This window comes from Aythya fuligula, chromosome 2, assembly GCF_009819795.1.
Source record: "Aythya fuligula isolate bAytFul2 chromosome 2, bAytFul2.pri, whole genome shotgun sequence".
Lineage (NCBI taxonomy): Eukaryota > Metazoa > Chordata > Aves > Anseriformes > Anatidae > Aythya > Aythya fuligula.
The window spans coordinates 4,652,247-4,669,794 of record NC_045560.1 but is presented as its reverse complement, the minus strand read 5'-3'; positions in this window follow the sequence as shown (position 1 = coordinate 4,669,794).

Sequence of the window (17,548 nt, the reverse complement as noted above, 5' to 3'; positions counted from 1 at the left end):
CATATGAAGGAAACTCACTTCATGCATCTCCAGCTTCTCTGAGCTTCTTCCCAGGAGCTGGCATGGCCAGATGTTATTCTGTGATTCTATGATGCTAAACTAGCTCTTCCCCAGTGGCTGGCTGGACTTTAGATGGTGTATTTCTCAACTGTTATTCAAACACAGTCAGCAAGACGTTCCTTTTCAAGACATGATTTAGATCAAGTAATCTTTGTTTTCAGTAGTGCTGCATCATAAAATTAGGTAATTACTTTTGTAAATCTGTCAGGGCTCTAAGTAATTATCTAATTTAGAACACTTAAAATAAAAGGCAGGAAAATTCCACTCTCTTGCATGTGTTGCTTAGAGTAATTAGACTGGGGGATAGAGACATCCTAATAAAGTCTATTGCATTAGGTGAGTTGGGTCGGCACTCAAAAATGTCTGTGAACATCTTAACACGAATTTTTCTTTTCGTTGCATTCATTCTCTTTTTCTGTTCCAATTGTAACAAGTAAGGATGTTTACTGCAAGCAATCAAATTTCTCACTTCAGGTATCAAATGGGAGGCAACAGGGAAGAAGCCCAACTTTTCCAAGAGGTGCACACTGAAAGAAGAAGAAAAGGACACAAAGTGCAGCAAGGAAAATTTCAGGAGGACATGAAGGAAAAGCTTTTTCCAACATAAGACTGGGGTACCACTGGGACAGGTGCCTTGAATGTTTGTAGAATCTCTGTCCTTGGGTATTTTCAGCAATCAGCTGGTAAAAACATCAAGCCATGGGATATGACTGTGAAGTCAATCCTGCTTGGGGCAGAGGTTGGAGTAAAGGCCTCCAAAAATCCCTTCCAACCTACCTAAGTTGTTCTATAATTCTAACAAACAGAGTTATAATTCTGTAATTTTGTATTTCTAACTACCTTGCCAAGTAGAGGTGAATTTGACTCATGTGAGATCACCTGAACTGAAACCACATGAACACAATCTCTTTAGACCTGGGATCACAGAAGTTCCATTCATCATCAGTTGGGTACAACTGAGTCAAAGCTAACACTGAAATAAATTGATTACAAACATGGGAAGCAACAGAATAGTGCAGTCCTCCAGTGCCATTTTAGGCTTAAAAGCAGTGTCCTCTTCCTAGAGAAAGAAAAACTAAAAGAGCTTCAAACCAAATTCTGCACACACACATATGCTTCTCCCTATTCTCCCCCTGGCATTGTATAATCATGAGAAGACAACACCCAGGCTCAAATCTTGTTGTGAATATAGAACCTGACCCCACTGAGAGAGGCCTTCAACAGTGAGGCCTGCTGTCACAGGAAGGCTGCTCACTCTTCCAATCCTTCATGGAGGCACCACACCTCGCTCCACATGAACATCCACACATATTTCAGAGCCTCCCCGTTTTTCACAAAGCAGATGCACGATTTCCCAGCCAGTTCTACTTGAGAGAGTCCCTGTACCTCCCTCCATCTGCTCGCCGGGCCTACGCAGGCAGCAAACTGTGCAACCTTGCAATGATGATCTTGGCTTTATGCCTCCACCAAAAAAACAGCCCTCCACTTCAGCTAGTTTCTTTTTAGAGTCTATAATTAGCTTCTTTCAAAAGCATGAACATAAGACTGTGATATTTTTGATAAAGTTTGAGCTCTGGTCCTAAAGTGAGAACAGGAATATTTCAGAGCCACAAATGTTCAGAGCTACTTTATGCATGTTTGTAATTTATAACAAGCTTCAAATATCAGAGATATGCCTTTAATAAGAACAGAAATGAAATGATAAATGCTTGCTAGGGCTGCTGGAAAGGCAGGGTACAATCTCCATTGGAATTTTACCTTTTCCTTCCCCCAATGAAAAATTTTAATATTTCTCCAAAACAGCAAATTCCAATACCTTTGATTGTTGGACAGACCTCGAGGTCTTCATTCAAATTAGATGAACATGTAAAGTAGGAACAGTCCTCAGGCACAAAACATTTTAAATCCAAATTTTAAATACCTCTGAATTTTGAAAGAGATTCAAGGTTCAGGGACTATCTATTGCAGGAGGGAAGAACAAAACTGATATCAGAATCAACATACAAGTTTGATATTATGGAAGAGAAAATCTGAAATTTTTAATAGTAGGTTAACACTAAATTGCAGACTGCCTGAAGTAGAAAGATTTGGACTTACTTTTACTAAAGAATCTCAATTAAAAATTGAGACTCTTTTTTATTTCCCCCATGATTTCCTGAATTGCACTGTGCACAATTGCAATTGAATGTTCTTGTTTTAATCACTTGTTTAACCCCTACTGCACCTTTCCAACCCAATGCCATTCTATGGATGTTTTCCTTAAACAATCCTGTAGCACAGACAAAGCCTCCCAACACATCTAGACAAATGCTGGGGGAAGCAGAGGCTATAACAATTAGACATTATTGTAATAACTGTAATGAGAACAGTTGTTCAACACAGGAACATCATTGTTAGAGTGAACCAAATGTCCTGAAAAGCAGAGCAATCAAAAGAACTGATATTCAGAGAGATGTTAGAAACAACTGTAACCTTATAGCCTCTTCTCCATGCTGGAGTAAATAGATAACTACTCATGAATAAATATAAGAATGGCTTAGGTCTCAATAAATGAAGTATTAAAGTCTGAGAACACCCACAAACAACAGGACTAAATAAAGACTATAAACACCTCTTTGTATGCAAGTATGCTGCGTTGTGCTGTGGCCTCTTGAGCTTATAGAGCACTTATGTGAGGTCCCTGTCATTAAAAGCTTAAGCGCCACAAGACTTTCTCTCTCGGTCTGATTTAAAAGGTGCGGAAAGTCTTTGGTAAAATCTAACAGCATCTCTTCTTGAGGCTCACTTGTGTGGCAAAGCCTGCATGAACCAGGCACATGAGATACAGATGAGCTATAATGTGTTTCTTCCGCTAAGTCCCTGTGCTCATTCTGTTACTCCAGACACCATTCATGGGCTTCACTAAACTCACCCCTTACTCCTGTTGAGCCTTTTTTTCTAAGCTCTTTTAGGCATGGATGGATTTCCCACAATCAGAGCTGTTGTTAATACATGAGACAGTCCAGTCGAACTGAGGTCTGCTGCCTTGTATCTGATGGTGGCAGTGCTGAGGACTGGGGAAATACCTAGGACTGCAGCCACTGATGATTGTTCTCAACATACGCAAGTACACGACTGGAAGTATAAGCCTGCAAAAGTATGACCAATTTCAGCCTTGTTTTCCAATGAGATCATCAACCATTTTCAGTTATTGTGTAGTTTCTGCAGATCTCAATAAACTTATTTTTTCAGTTTGGGTACAAAACCCAAACAACTTTGTAAGCTGCTGGACTGGAACTGATTCAAATTACAGTGTAACAAATGTAACTAGGCTTGAATTCCTGCAGGAACTCAGAACAGCCAGATCCTTTTGCATTGAGTCTCAGCAAATATCCAAACATTCCTTTTTTAGCAGAAATACTCATAAGAAATTAGTTTCAAGATCTCATGGGTGCATATTTGAGACTCCAAAGACTATATCTGTACACACACAAGTATGTTATTCATGCCAGAACTGCTCATCCAATCAAGGAACGGAAATGCTACTACTGCTTGTGGTTCATTTACCCAAATGCTCCAGAATACCACAACGGAAATTTAGAATAGTTGGGACCACTATGACAGTGAAAATATTAGAAAAATGCATGATAAAAATTCTAACATTACACTAAAATTCCTATACCACTGTCTGGGAAAAAAAAAAAAAATAAATAAAATCCTGTGTGAAATGACTTCAAAACCACCTGGAAATGTCAAAAGCAAAGCAAAGCAAAACAAAACAAAAACAAAAACAAACAAACAAAAAACAAAACCAACCAACCAAAACCCGAACAAACAAAAAGTTTAGTTTAGTGCGTGAGGATCTGCAAAAATTACAGCTTTGCTAATTCCTTGTTGAGAAAATTATTTAAGTCCAATATTTAATTACACTTCAGCTTCACTTAACCAAAGAAAATTGGGGCAATATGGAGTAAAAGGCAGCATTTTGTTTAAAGTTTCTTTTATTTATGTGTAGCAGACCATGAGGAGGCTCAACAATCAAGCTTCTGGAAAAATAGAAACTATGAAACATGAGCATACCCTAGTGTTTTAAAGTAAAACTGCAGTGAGGCATTAGAAAATCCTTCATAAATATTTTTAATTATATACTTTTTTTTTTTTTTTAATTATTTATATATATTATAACCATAGCTTCATTGCTGAAATTCTGATTTCTGTGCTTAGTATTTAGAAATGTTTACTCATTTGGATGTCCCATTTGGTAACAAATTGAACATACATGTTTTAATGTGCATTTTAAAGCCAATTCATCAATTAAGGTCAAAGCAGTAATTACTGTTTACTTTGCTGACTATAAGCATTGGAAAATTTATTATGGAAAATCCCTAGCAAATTTTTATTGTTGAGATTTTTCTCTAGGTTGTCAGCACAAGGTACAAGACAGAAGAAAGATGAGGAAAGAAAAGCAATAGCTAAAAATCAGAAGCATTTCATGTGGGATTTATAAGAAATTCCCAATTCATTTGTGACCTGGTTTTCTAGAAAATGACATGAATTTGCATGAATACACCCTGCATTCAGCCACATCTCTCTAATTCTTGCCGCAAAGCAACTCTCTTCAGTCCGCCCTCAAACAGGAAGACGGCAAATATCAAGAGGAGTGGGATGAAATACACATCACATTTAACAGGAGTGAGCTGTGGGCTGCAAACTGTGGGAGAGAAGGAAAGGAAGGAGGCTTCAAGCCTTTGAAAAGTACAAAACAAGCCTTTGAATACTACTGAGGTTTTCAAGGACGGATGAGAAACCTTCTGCAGTTTGCTCAGTGCTGAGAAAAAAAAAAACAAACAAACAAACAAACAAACAAAAAAAAAAAAAACAAAAAAAAACAACCAACCAAACAAACAAACAAAAAAAAACAGTGAGTGTGTTGCCCACAGCAGGTGAAATCAACTTAGAACATGGTTGCACATTTCAGGGGAAGAAAAGAGTGTTTTGCAGCATGCTGAGTATTGTTGTCCAGCAGGTCCCCTACAGAGATGGACTGGGGGAAGCCACTGAGATTTCCCTGAGACAGAAATGTGCTCCAAAGATATGCAGTTATTTATGATATTTGCCTTAAGAAAAAGGACAATGGGATGACAACAAGAAGAAAACAAGTCGTTTATGCAGCTGCATCAGTGGTACTGTGTGTAAAGGATGAAGAATAGCAGTAATTTGGTATGAGATGGCAGCGATCGATTCACACCTGAAGTCAAAACCACTGCAAATACACGAGAGAAAGAAAAGCCTGAGACTCACAGAGGAACACAGGGGTGAAACTAAAGGAAGAAGAGCATTTCATGCTTTTTCTTAACAGCTGTTGAAGTGTCCAAAAGGATGCTAAGGCAGAGCTTTCTGGTTGCTCCATCTTCTTCACCTCTTTCTCAAAAAAGTCCTCCCCCCAAAAAAATAAAAAGAAAACAAAGAAAAAAGAAAAAGGGGAAAAAAAAAAAAAGACATGGGATCTCAATCACAAATCAAAAATGTCTTATATTGATCTCAATCAGAGTAACTGGGTTCAGCAAGTAGAAAGGAGTGACTGCTCAAAGGTAGAGGCCTTGGAGGGGAGCTGTAAGAGCACAGCTAGCCTGGAGAGGAAGCCCTATAGAATCCATAGAATTGAGCAAAAGCATGATGGAGTCAAGGCAGCAATTTATTTTGCTGACAATGTTATGCAGAGAAAAATGAAACATCCCCCTCTATTCTTTTGGTTTATATTCTTGCACTAAACACATGTTGTGTCTGAAGGGAAAAAAAAAAAAATCTTAAAAGAGGAAAAAGGATGTTTGAAAAGTGACTTAACAGTCAGAGCACGTATTTTGTTTTGCTAATCTTATTCTCCAATATTGCATTTTGTTTATTTCTCAGTCTATGTGCCAAAGCATATTATTGTTTACTACTGGTCCTGCGTTAATTGTTTTCCTGACAACATCACCAATTACTATATAAATAAGAAAATATGCTCCTGATTTTCCGCACTGTCACATTGTTATTACTGGAGATAATTCAAAAATTGTTGAGTCTTCCCACAAACTGTACCAATTTCTCATGGTCTTTCAGATGCAAAATTTCTTGTGGTCTTTCAGATGCAAAACACTGACAAAGAAAGCAGTGTGAACTGATGAAATGGCAGGTGCTTCAGCCAAGGTCTGCAGCCAGGTGCCTGGGTTTAGCTACTGGAACAGACCATGAACAATTACCAGACACAACGCCAGAAGCTGCTGACTATAAATAACAGAGAGAAAAGCTGAAAAAATAAATTTATACATATACATTATTAAAAATTATCCCTCTGTGAGGGATGCCTGGATTTCACACATGACAAAGAGGGAGTTATGTGACAGGCAACCACTTCCCAGGGATAATTAGAGGGGAGTATTGGGGACCATTTCAGGATTGGGATCGTACAAGGCAATGTGATGCCTCGTGAGGCCCAGGTGACCTAAGTAACAGAATCAGAAATACCAAGTGCAGATGTAGCAAAACTGTGAACCGTGGGGTAAAAGTTACTAAGGATGGGTTGTTTATTTAGGAGGACGTGGGAGTGGTGAAAGTAATAGGTCGAGGTGAATGGGAAAGGGGAAACATGGGGAAACAGAGAGAAAGGGGAATAAATGGAGTTAATCATGCAAGCAGGTCAGTACCCTTCTCTGACAGCCCTTGTGCCTGACCACAATAGTCTGTCCTATCTCCTTATTAAATCCCAATCTTAACCATTGTGTGAGATCTCTGTTCTCTGTGTTTGTGGAAGATCTAAGTGCCAGCAACTGAAGAGCAGACTTGGTCATGGGGGTCTGTAGGTCTCAGTGCCAGCAACTGGAGGCACCAGGACTGGGGATCTTTTACCAGGGGACTTCGATTCCATGTGCATGCATGCATGTGAGATGTGCCTACACACGTCAGTCTGGATCAACTGGTGAGTATGAGGTGATACACAGTAAGGACCGAAGTCTCAGCTGACAGTTCCTTAAGATCCTTAGGAAAAGCCCAGGCTTAGATAGTTGATGAAATTAAAGCCTGTGATAATATTTGGGATCTGCCAATGTGAGTCTCTAATAAGAAAGGCATGTGAATGTGTTTTCACTGGTGAACTTTAATCCTAACGGGAGAAGGGTAAAAACACTGGGCCATCCATGTTCATATTTAAGTGAGTGTTGTTACTGTTCAGATGGGTGCTGCTAGGAGACCATGTGTGCTGCCTTAGGGTTCCCAAAGATGCTCTGTGCTATGACCTTCCATTAGCTACCTTTTTCCCTCCTGTTCTCTCAAGGATATCCCAGAAGAGGAAATCCCTTCCTCTGACTTCTTGAGTATGCCTTGGAAGGAAGATCACCCTCACTGTTTAGTTGCTGAGTCCCAGGAAGATTGTACAGACTTGTTTAGCAGATCTGGTGTCCTCCGTGCTCTGGAGTGATTTGAGTTCAGAATGGCATGTTGGTCACAGCAGCCCCTTAACTCCTGTCCAGAACAGGTACCAGCAACTCCCTTTACAGCGCTGCATGAACTGCTACGAGAGGATACATCTGCTCATTTTGGACACACAGAGTTGCCTTATTTATATGATCTGAGTTGGGATGGTGACAGATGAACTCAGAAAAGGAAGAACGAGTATTACCAAAGTATTTCTACATAGGATCTTTGCAAAGATGTAGGGAAGATTGGGAGTGCAGTAGCCACCTAGAGGAATACCCCTTTATGTGGACCAGATGAATTGCTGTCTTTATAAATGTTGTTTACATAGCCAAGAAAATGGGCAATAATGCACTTTACAAAGGGTGCTCATAAGCACTGCACAAGAGCTCCATGCTTTCAGGATACTAAACAGACCATCCAAAGTGACACAGTGTCAAGCCAATGGAGCTTGTTTCCATGGCAGTGTGGGCTTATGAGCACTTCTATGACCATACGACTGCTCCAGCAAACAAAGAATGCATACCGTAAAAAATAATAAAACAAAACAAAATAATAGTAACAATAAAGTTTAAGTATAGTATAGTAATAAACAACAGACTGCAGTGGCCAGATGTTGACTGATATGAAGGGCATCCATCCATAGCTTCTGTGTTCTCTCTTGTCTCCAGCTTTATTAATTATGGGAAAAGATAGTTCTGTATGGATTACAGCAGACATCAGAACATTTATTCAGTAAGACAGGATGAAGTAAAAAGGGGAGAAAGCAAGAAAAATAGGCTATCAGCTACCATGTAAGAATCACACAAAGAAGGAACAACATAGTTGGGTGTTATCAGATGCTCCTTTTTTAGAGAAGTATGAATTCTCCAAGTACAGTCCTGCTGTTAAGTTGCACTGCTTCCATATTTCCAACAAGATAATGATGAACATTTGTATATAATTATTTTCTGAGCATTAAGGTAAGACTACTGTCTGACTCCTGCTGCTTAACAACTTGCATTAGCAAATAGTCCCAGTGAATTAGTTTTTAACTATTTAAAATGAAATATTCATAGGAGTACGACAACCTGATATTAGGAAACTAATAGCTGCATCATACCCAAAAGATAGAAATGTCATTACACACATGTGGATAGTTAACAGTGAACTATGCTTCAGGATATCCAGCAGTCTCTTAGAAGCAGGGCTGATGAAGAACAAGGCATCCATCACATTCCTATATGAAATATTGCAATAATATTAAAAATTACACAGCTGCTTACTCTCAAGGCTTTAGATGAAATTATAAAACTCAGTGGTAGACGAGTACATATTGTTTGCTTTTGTTGGTGTTTCACTGGTTTCTAAGAAATTTAATTCTTACCTATGTTTCATATCTTTTCTATAACACAAAGCTGAGGTACCCATTAAACCAGCACTCCTTTTTCAGAGAAGCAAGACAAAAAGATGGATGAAGTTCCAGGTTGAAACAACACCATAACTCATGCTTTATGAGTTATACAAAGGATTACATTATTGTGTTTCAAACTGTGTCTGGCATCTCTGTGATTACTTGCTCTGTGTTTGTAAGTCTGAAATACACAAAACAGTACAGACGATTAGAAAAACAGTCAAAGCTACCATGTGGTACAGAAACAAAGGTTGAAGCCCTAATCCTTTGTTCCCAGTCCTAATGAAACTGATGGAGTAAATAATAACGGGCAATAAAGAAAAAAAAAAAAAAAAAAAAAAAAAAAAAAAGGAATGGTGCTATGACTTTTAGTTTTACAAAATGAAATAAATTTTCAATCCCACATCAAACAAAGTTTTAAAGAAAATGTTAGCCAAACAGTATTGGAAGAATCCAAACCATCTCCAACAAGACAGTTATTAAAGCAAATCTTTTGATTTAATGTACTTTTAAAACAATATTTAACAACATAAAGAGTGGACCAGACAGATTCTGCTTATTTGCATCAATGAAACAGCAGAAAACGACCTTGAGAGTGAAGTGTTCAGAGGGTGGTATTTCAGCATGTTTTTTTCATAACAGTGTGTTCTTCATGCATCATTTTTGACAAGCTAATTCTTGCAGCACCATTTACAGCAGTAGAGTTGAACAGAAAAACAGCATAACAACCTTTAAACATCAGAATTTAACATCTCATCCTTGAAAAGCTTCCCAAAATTTCTTGCTGTTGTTGTACTCTTCCAGTCATTGTTACCTTTGATTTGTAATGCTTAAATGAATATAGTTCTGCTAAACAGAGGCAACAAGATGAAACTTGTTTCAAGTCTCCTCTTTAAATGACAGATATTCAGCTGCCTGGAGGGAGATGACAGAGCAGACTCCAATGAGATCTGGTATTTAAATTTCTCCTCCAGATACAAAATGGCTGGTGTGTGCAAAAAGGGACTAAGCATAAGCATAGGGGGTGGCCTAGAAGTGATGCCCAGGAGAGGCCAGTGCAAGGTCTTGACCTGGATGCGAGCTCATGAGGGAAGGTGCAGCTGTGGAGCACTGGGTTCCTTTTCCTAGGGCCAGGGCTGGGACTTCAGTAGCCTCACTAAGGCAGGTGTGCCCTGGTCAAATCCCTGAATCTAGAGACCTGCTGTGGTGGAGTGAAATGCCTGGTATCTAGCGTCCACCCCCATAGCAACAGATATCCTAAAGATCCAGTGAAAACAGGGGCATGGCAGAAACTCTGAGGTTGGAAATCCCATAATCTAATTCCAGTTTAGCACTGTAACTAGACACTACTGAGCCCTGTCAGGCCCATGACAGTGAGTATGAAATGCTGAGCACAGAAACTACAAATTTTGGACAGGTAGTAAGGGGAGGAGTTCAGCTACCTCCATACAGAATGGGTCAGCTATTCATAAGGATATGTGGAAACAAAACTCCTGGAAGAACCTGCACAGGAATCCACATGAGAGACTCAAGTGATGCTCGGGAACCAGCTCAAGTGGAACCAGTGGAAGAGCTATTCTTTAGCAGTGGTAATGATTAAGTTGCTAGAGAAAAGAGCAGGTGACTGAAAAGAGCCCTAGATAAAAATAAAATAAAATAAAATAAAATAAAATAAAATAAAATAAAATAAAATAAAATAAAATAAAATAAAATAAAATAAAATAAAATAAAATAAAATAAAATAAAAAAGTGAAGAAATGGAACAATATAAAAACAACACTATTAGTCAGGAAAAAGCTGAAAAGAACAGCCCCAAAACCAGGAAGCCTACAAACGATCTAGAAGACAGAACACTGTATTAGTAGCACAGCTAAAACATCAACCAAAAGGAAATAAAAAAAGGAAAAAAAAAATAATTCCTACTTGGCTCAATAGGGAGTTAAGAAGGATCTCGGAAAGGACAGAATTTAAAGAAATTGAAAGCTTGCCCACATGCAGAAAACAGAAAAGCCATGCAGCATGACAGATCAAATGTAAAAAAGAAATTAAGAGGGTGGAAATGAATTTGAACAGCACTTTATAATGGATACTCAACTTCATAGCAAAAAGTCCTTTAAAACATCAAAAGCAAGAAGCCAGACGAGGAATTAGTGGGACTGCTTGATGAAGAACATAAAAGGGGCACTTGGGGATAAACAAAAACATCAAGTGAATTTATTGCACCGGTATTTATAGTGAACCAACTTCAATACACGAGAAGTATCAGACCAAACAGATAATGCTAATAAATCACCAAAACTGGGCAGCATTCTCTCAAATGTGAAGTGGCAGAACTGCCAGCACACAGCACACGTGTGCTAGCCACCTGTATAAAGAGCTGCTCTGCCAGAGGCCTCCTAACGTAATCCCATCTACAAGAAGGGCTCCAGAAATTATCTGAGAATTATGTAAGGCTTGTAAATGACCTCCCTTCCAAGGGGACAGAGCACATAATAAAGAATAACTGAGAACTACAGTCTCTTTGGAAAAGAATAGTATAGATTCATAATGGGAAATTGAGCCCCACCAGGCTGTTGGCCTTAAGTGTGAGTGATATTAGTCAGTATTTAGGTAAAGAGTTTGGGCAAAGGGGAGTTTGGGTAAAGGGAATCTAGGGACAGTTCAAAAGCTCGTCAAGTTTCCCTCCACAGTATTGTTTCCTACTAAGTATTTTAATACTTTTCCAGCTTATCAGTGATTTCCAATGTTCCTGTTCTCAGCAGCTCTAGAGTAGAATAGTCAACACAAACTACTTTACATTTTTAAATAAAACGTACAACTGCAGCACTGAAATGAAATTATTTCTAATGAATATCCACACTAATGAGCCAAGTTCAAATTAAATGCATCATTTTACTCAAACACAAATTCTGTAAATTGAAGTGGGTGTCATAGCCTTGAGGAGCTTAAGCACTACTTTAAAAGAATCTGTCAATTATTTAATAGAAATTCTTTCTTAACACAATGTTGCTGATCTATGTCTCACATCCAAGGTTAATTTAATGCTTAAAATGTAGCATTTCAAGTACTGTTGCATGAAATAATTCATCTTGGAAAAACACAGAGAACAAGGGAAGACGATTATTCATGCGAATAAAACGTGAATTACAAAAGAGAGCAAATTATATCTATATAATGCAGACATGCAAAGATCCATTATGCCAGGCAACACAAAGAAAGGAGATATAAATTGTAGGGTAAAATTATAGCTATATGCAGGTTTCTTTTTTTTTTTTTTTTTTTTTTTTTTTAAGCAAAAAAGCACGTGGTTCACCACAGCTTCTGGTCAAGTCAGTTGAGGTGCTACTATGCCGTCGAGAAAAAAAAAAAAGCTTTAAACCCATCCTGGTACAACTGTACTGCCAATATACTCTGGACTCTTCCTTCGAAAGGCATTGAACAATGGAGAACACACACAAATACTTGGTAGTTCCACAAAGGCCTCAGTGACCTTACCAGTACCATTAAGACAAAACTTCATCCCATAGCAAAACCAAGGAGGGTAGGTTTCAGGGATAGGACCTCTGTTCTCAGTAGGAAGAGGACCAGACACTTGACTTTTTCGATCAGAAAGCCCAGACAGTGATAGTAACTAAATAACTGAGATGCTGGAGTGTTCCTGGAACACATCTCTGAGTGCATGAAACAGAAGCACTGTGGAAAGCACACAGAGGTCTTGGTAATCAGCAAGCCAGCAGTGGGGCCTGGTAGCGAAGGTGGCTGGTAACATCCTTGGCTGTATTGACAGGCGCATGGCCTACTAACTGAGGAAAATTGATCAAGAGAAATGATTATCCCTTTTACTCAAGGCTCATTAGATCATATCTACATGATCACATACAGTTTGGGGACTGCTGGTACAAGACATTGGTCAACTGGATTGAGTTCAGTAGAGGTCACTGAGATGGTCAGGGTCTGGAGCACATGGCCTGTACAAGGCGGCTGAGGCAACTGGGCTTGTTCAGCCTGGACAAGGCTTCAAGGAGAAAAGGATATTAATTATGTGAGAAAAGGTTCATCCCCAGCAAAACAAAGGACTGGGGACAACAGTAGGTGGGGGAACCTGAATAACACCCTGCCCTGGCTATTCTGGGCTATCCCAGGAGAGTCATCTGCTTAGTGGAAAACAGAGGAACAGGCAAGGGAGCCCCAGAAACCTCCCCAGAGAAAAAGGGGGCTGTCACAGAGGATGGGACAATGAGGAGGCTCTCCAGCACAGCTTTGAGGCTGAGAGGGAATGCGAGGCTGGAAAGAACATCATGGAATTGAAAGGATGCTTAGGGAAGGAAACAAAGGTAGGGAAAGGTAGGGATCAAGGTGATTTATGATGGATTAGATACAGGAAAACTGAAAGATACAGTACACGTGTTCTGTGTCCTGATCAGCATGGTTAGTCCTGTCTTTTCATAAACGTAATTTCTAACTACTGTCCTGGGTGAGTGACACTATTCTGTGGGCATGTGTGTATGGAGGGCTGAGTCATCTGCTTCCTTCTGCTCTGAACCCAGCCATTTTTCCCACACCTTTGACAAGGCTAAGGACTGAAAAAGAGGCAAGCAGGTGAAGAAATAACAACAGACCTGAAAAAATGTACTGGCAACAAGGAGTTCAAACAGGTTTCTTGTTCAGCACCCTACACAGCACCCAGTCAAGTCCCTTCCAGTACAAATCAGTCACTGTTCAAAGCTCTTATAAAACCTTATTTCAAAAGTTCAGCATTAGCTTCATCCATTTTTGTTCACAAAAGGTTGGCATTTTACATTTAGAAAACTCTTCATACATGTACATTCCACTTTTTCCTTTAACAAACAAAGACATATTCTTCATTTTCCAACAAAAATAAAACCACCACCACCAACAACAAAACAAAATTCAGGAACATTAACTAGACAAATAAAGGTCATTTTAAACAACTATAAAACCTCAGGATTATGTGCAATTATGTTCTCTATAGCATAGAGCAGAGAGCAACAAGGGCAGCCAACAAACTGCAACGCATACATAATTGTGCACAATTATACAAGCAATACATAACTTGTTCTAATTACTTTGCATTGGTTAGATTCTATTGTAGTTCAAACTGTCAAAAAGATGACAACTAACTCCAGGTGCTTTTTAAAAGCCAAATTCTATTCACTGTGCATTACTCATTCTGGAAAATAACAGTACTTACAGACTCCACAATTTTCAAAAAATATTTTAAGAAGCCATTCCAGACCTCACATTTTGCTGGGTTGCTGGGACTGTCACTCAAATTACTGACAACATTTGCCTTTAGCCCTTAACTGGAAGAATATTTCTAGACCACAAATATTCAGCAATTGGTGATGCTGAACAGGCCAAATTTCACTACCCACAATGCTATCCCAGCTGCTATGCGAACAGTCGGTGAGATCAAGGTGTCTGCCACGACTGTCACTGACTGGGATCCTGAAATCTGGGGCGGTGATAATGTGAGTTTGATAATTAATTAAAAACAGAAGGTAGCCTCAGTTACTGTTGGTTAACAGACCTACACAGACAGGAGTGCCATTTCCCCAGAGCATGACCACTCAGCTTAGAGTGAGATAAAGGATATGAGTGAAATCTGCAGGTAATCGCCTCTGGAAAACCCTCTGCAGCATCTGTGGAGATGCTGGGAAACTGGAGTAGCTGGGATGCAGTTGATGATTTAAGAAAGAAGGAGTTAAGTGCATAGGGGAAAGGTCAGAGATCAATTAAAGCATCAGAAGCTGGTGCCCTGACCTACAGGTTACACAGCAACATGCTATCAAACTGGATTTGCTGAATTAGGGGGGGCCTGCCACTGACCTGGCAGCTCATCAGGATAATCCAGGTTCTGGGACTATTCAGATGAGACAGCCAAGCACCCCTGTGCCTCAACAGCACTGCACCCTGGCCAGACACTGTCAGCCAGTGCAACCAAAAGTCGTGTGGAAGATCCTGGGGAAAAGGAATCTGAGGCAGTGAGAATCTCAGCTCCAAGAAGCTATGCAGTAAGTTAACACAATGCCTGCAGCTCTGTAGAAGACCAAACACTCCAGACCCAATTAGGTGATATGCTACCAGCCAGCCCTGAGGGTGCTTGGACCAGGAGGTGATGCCGCATCTCAATCTGCAGCAGTAGAAATCCCTGCTGCAGCAGTAGAAATCCCTGAGGAGGGAGTCCTTACAACCTGAGGACCAAGGTTTACCTACAGGGTGGCAGCTGACAGCACTGAAATGAGTACCATTACATAGAACAAGTAGAATGGAGTATGCATAAAGTTATGTTGACAAAGAAGGGAAACTACTCATGGTGAAATGCCTATGCTATAATGAGTTTATATTGTTCACCACACACTTTGGTTTCACATGGAGCCCCAGAGCTGTTAGGCTTATGAACCTACAGTACCCATAGCGGTGCTGCTCTTGGCCTGTGTATTATTTACTTTGCCGTACATTGCTACTATAACCATTTGGTTATGACTCAAACTGTTAGGATGATAATCTTACAATCTAGTCTTCAGTGTGTAGTTCACAGTGGGAGGGATGGAATTTGTAATGCTGTAGGTTGTAAGGAACAATGGGCCACAGCAGTGACCAGTAGGGGAGGCTATCACAAATCTTCATATGACAGTGAAAATCATCGAATCAAAGGATGGTTTGGGTTGGAAGGGTCCTCAGAGCTCATCTAATTCCAACCCCCTGCCATGGGCAGGGACACCTCCCACCAGCCCAGGCTGCCCCCAGCCCCATCCAGCCTGGCCTTGGGCACTGCCTGGGACGGGGCAGCCACAGCTCCTCTGGGCAAAGAAGTAAAAAACAAACAACAACAAAAAAACACTTCCAGGCAGTCTTCAGACAAATGAAATAGCAGTGGAAAAAAACACTGTGTGCCAAAACTTAATCAAATCAGAGAAGTACTCTAGCTCAAATATATTTCAGGAAACATCTGGAAATGTTCAAGAGACTCTCAAGGGAAAAGAACATACCATGCTGGTTCAGGTATGTTGCTGAGAGAGCTCCAGCCTGTGACTGACACCATGCTGGAGCAGGAATCACTATGCTTATCACCTCAAACTCCCACGTTGTCCTACTGTTTGTCACAGGAATTTTGATGGACTGAATGTATCGTAGTAAAAATAAGGAAAAAGGGAAGATGGATGTTCTTGTAAACATTTCTTTAATAGTCAGTTGTGTTTTCTTTTTTTCTTTTTTTTCTTTTTTTTCTTTTTTCTTTTCCCTTTTTTTTTTTTTTTTTTCCCCTTTATTTGTTTTAGCCTATGCCCAAATCACGGTCAAAGGTTGGTGGATAACAAAGCAACTCAAGTAAAATACCCCAACTACAGACTGCTGCTTCTCTGCAACATTCTGTTTCTTCAACCCAAAGAGCATTGGCCATGTAGATCTGTAAGCCCTGTTCTTTGATCAGACGGGACTGTAGAGCACACTGTGAGTAGTGGTTACACAAGATACCAGACTGGGAGCACCATGGATGACTCAGCTTGCCTTGTGGCTTGCAAAGAAACTTCTTGGCACTATCACTACTAACTCCCGTGACCATCAGATGCAGTTACAGAAGTCCAGGAGGCTGTGGCTACTGTACTCTAGACATGGCACCAAGTTTTGGAGGAACACAGTAAAAATAGTCTCGCCAATGCTTTTAAGTAATACTCTTCATTAATTAAGTGTAGCATTTGGGAACAGGACTTCCCAGTGCCTGGACTATCCATCCATTAATAGTACATTTTCCAGATAAGTCTGACCAAGACAAGCTAGTGCAGATTCATGGGGCCGGAGAAAACAAGCAGCAGTAGATACACAACTGCAGAAGGAGAAGGACAATTTTTAAAGTGTTATTAAAATGTTAACAAGCTGTCGCTGTGACTTCAGTGCCATGAAACACAGCTCTTAAACCAACAGTTTCAGTTGTAAAGAAGGCGGCCATTACACCAGGGCTCTGGCTGTGGCAGGCTGAATTGAAGCTTGTGGCAGACATTTTGGATGTTCTTTTCCACACTCTCCAAGATGCATCTGTTAAGTGTCAGGACACTGCCCCTGCCACAGCTGTCCCTGAGGCCTTCACCCTAAGCACACTGCACATGGATCCAGGAGCTCCACTTTATTTCAGGCCTAAGCCTTGGCTCCTCCCTTGAGCGATGGCACTGGCAGTCCTGTGCCCAGTCCTGTCCCAGTTTGATGGTCTGGCCTCCCAGACAGGTCTCAGACACAACTCCTCACTTCACATCTGGTGGTCACTGGAGTGCTGATGAAGGCCACTGCTGCCAGCAGCCCTCACCTGCTCCCTTGCTCAGGCAATGCCAGCCTGCACCTTGCTGGGGAGGTCATCAAGCTCCCCTTCCTTTGTGGAGCAGATCTGCTGTTGTTCTTCTCTGACATGGGGAAAATTAATAACAGGAACAGAGGCTTCCACTTAAACATTTTCCCAACTGTGCTTGTGCTGAGTGTAAGATACACATGGCCAGAAGTGCCCGTCATTGCTGATTAAGAAGAACCCAAAGGACACAATGAGGGCTTGACAGCCAGTTCCCCTTGTCCCTCCAGGCTGCAGGTACGTGATGCTGGCCAGACCACTTGAACATACACATTTTGGTGACTGCTAACAATGTTACTAGCACCAAA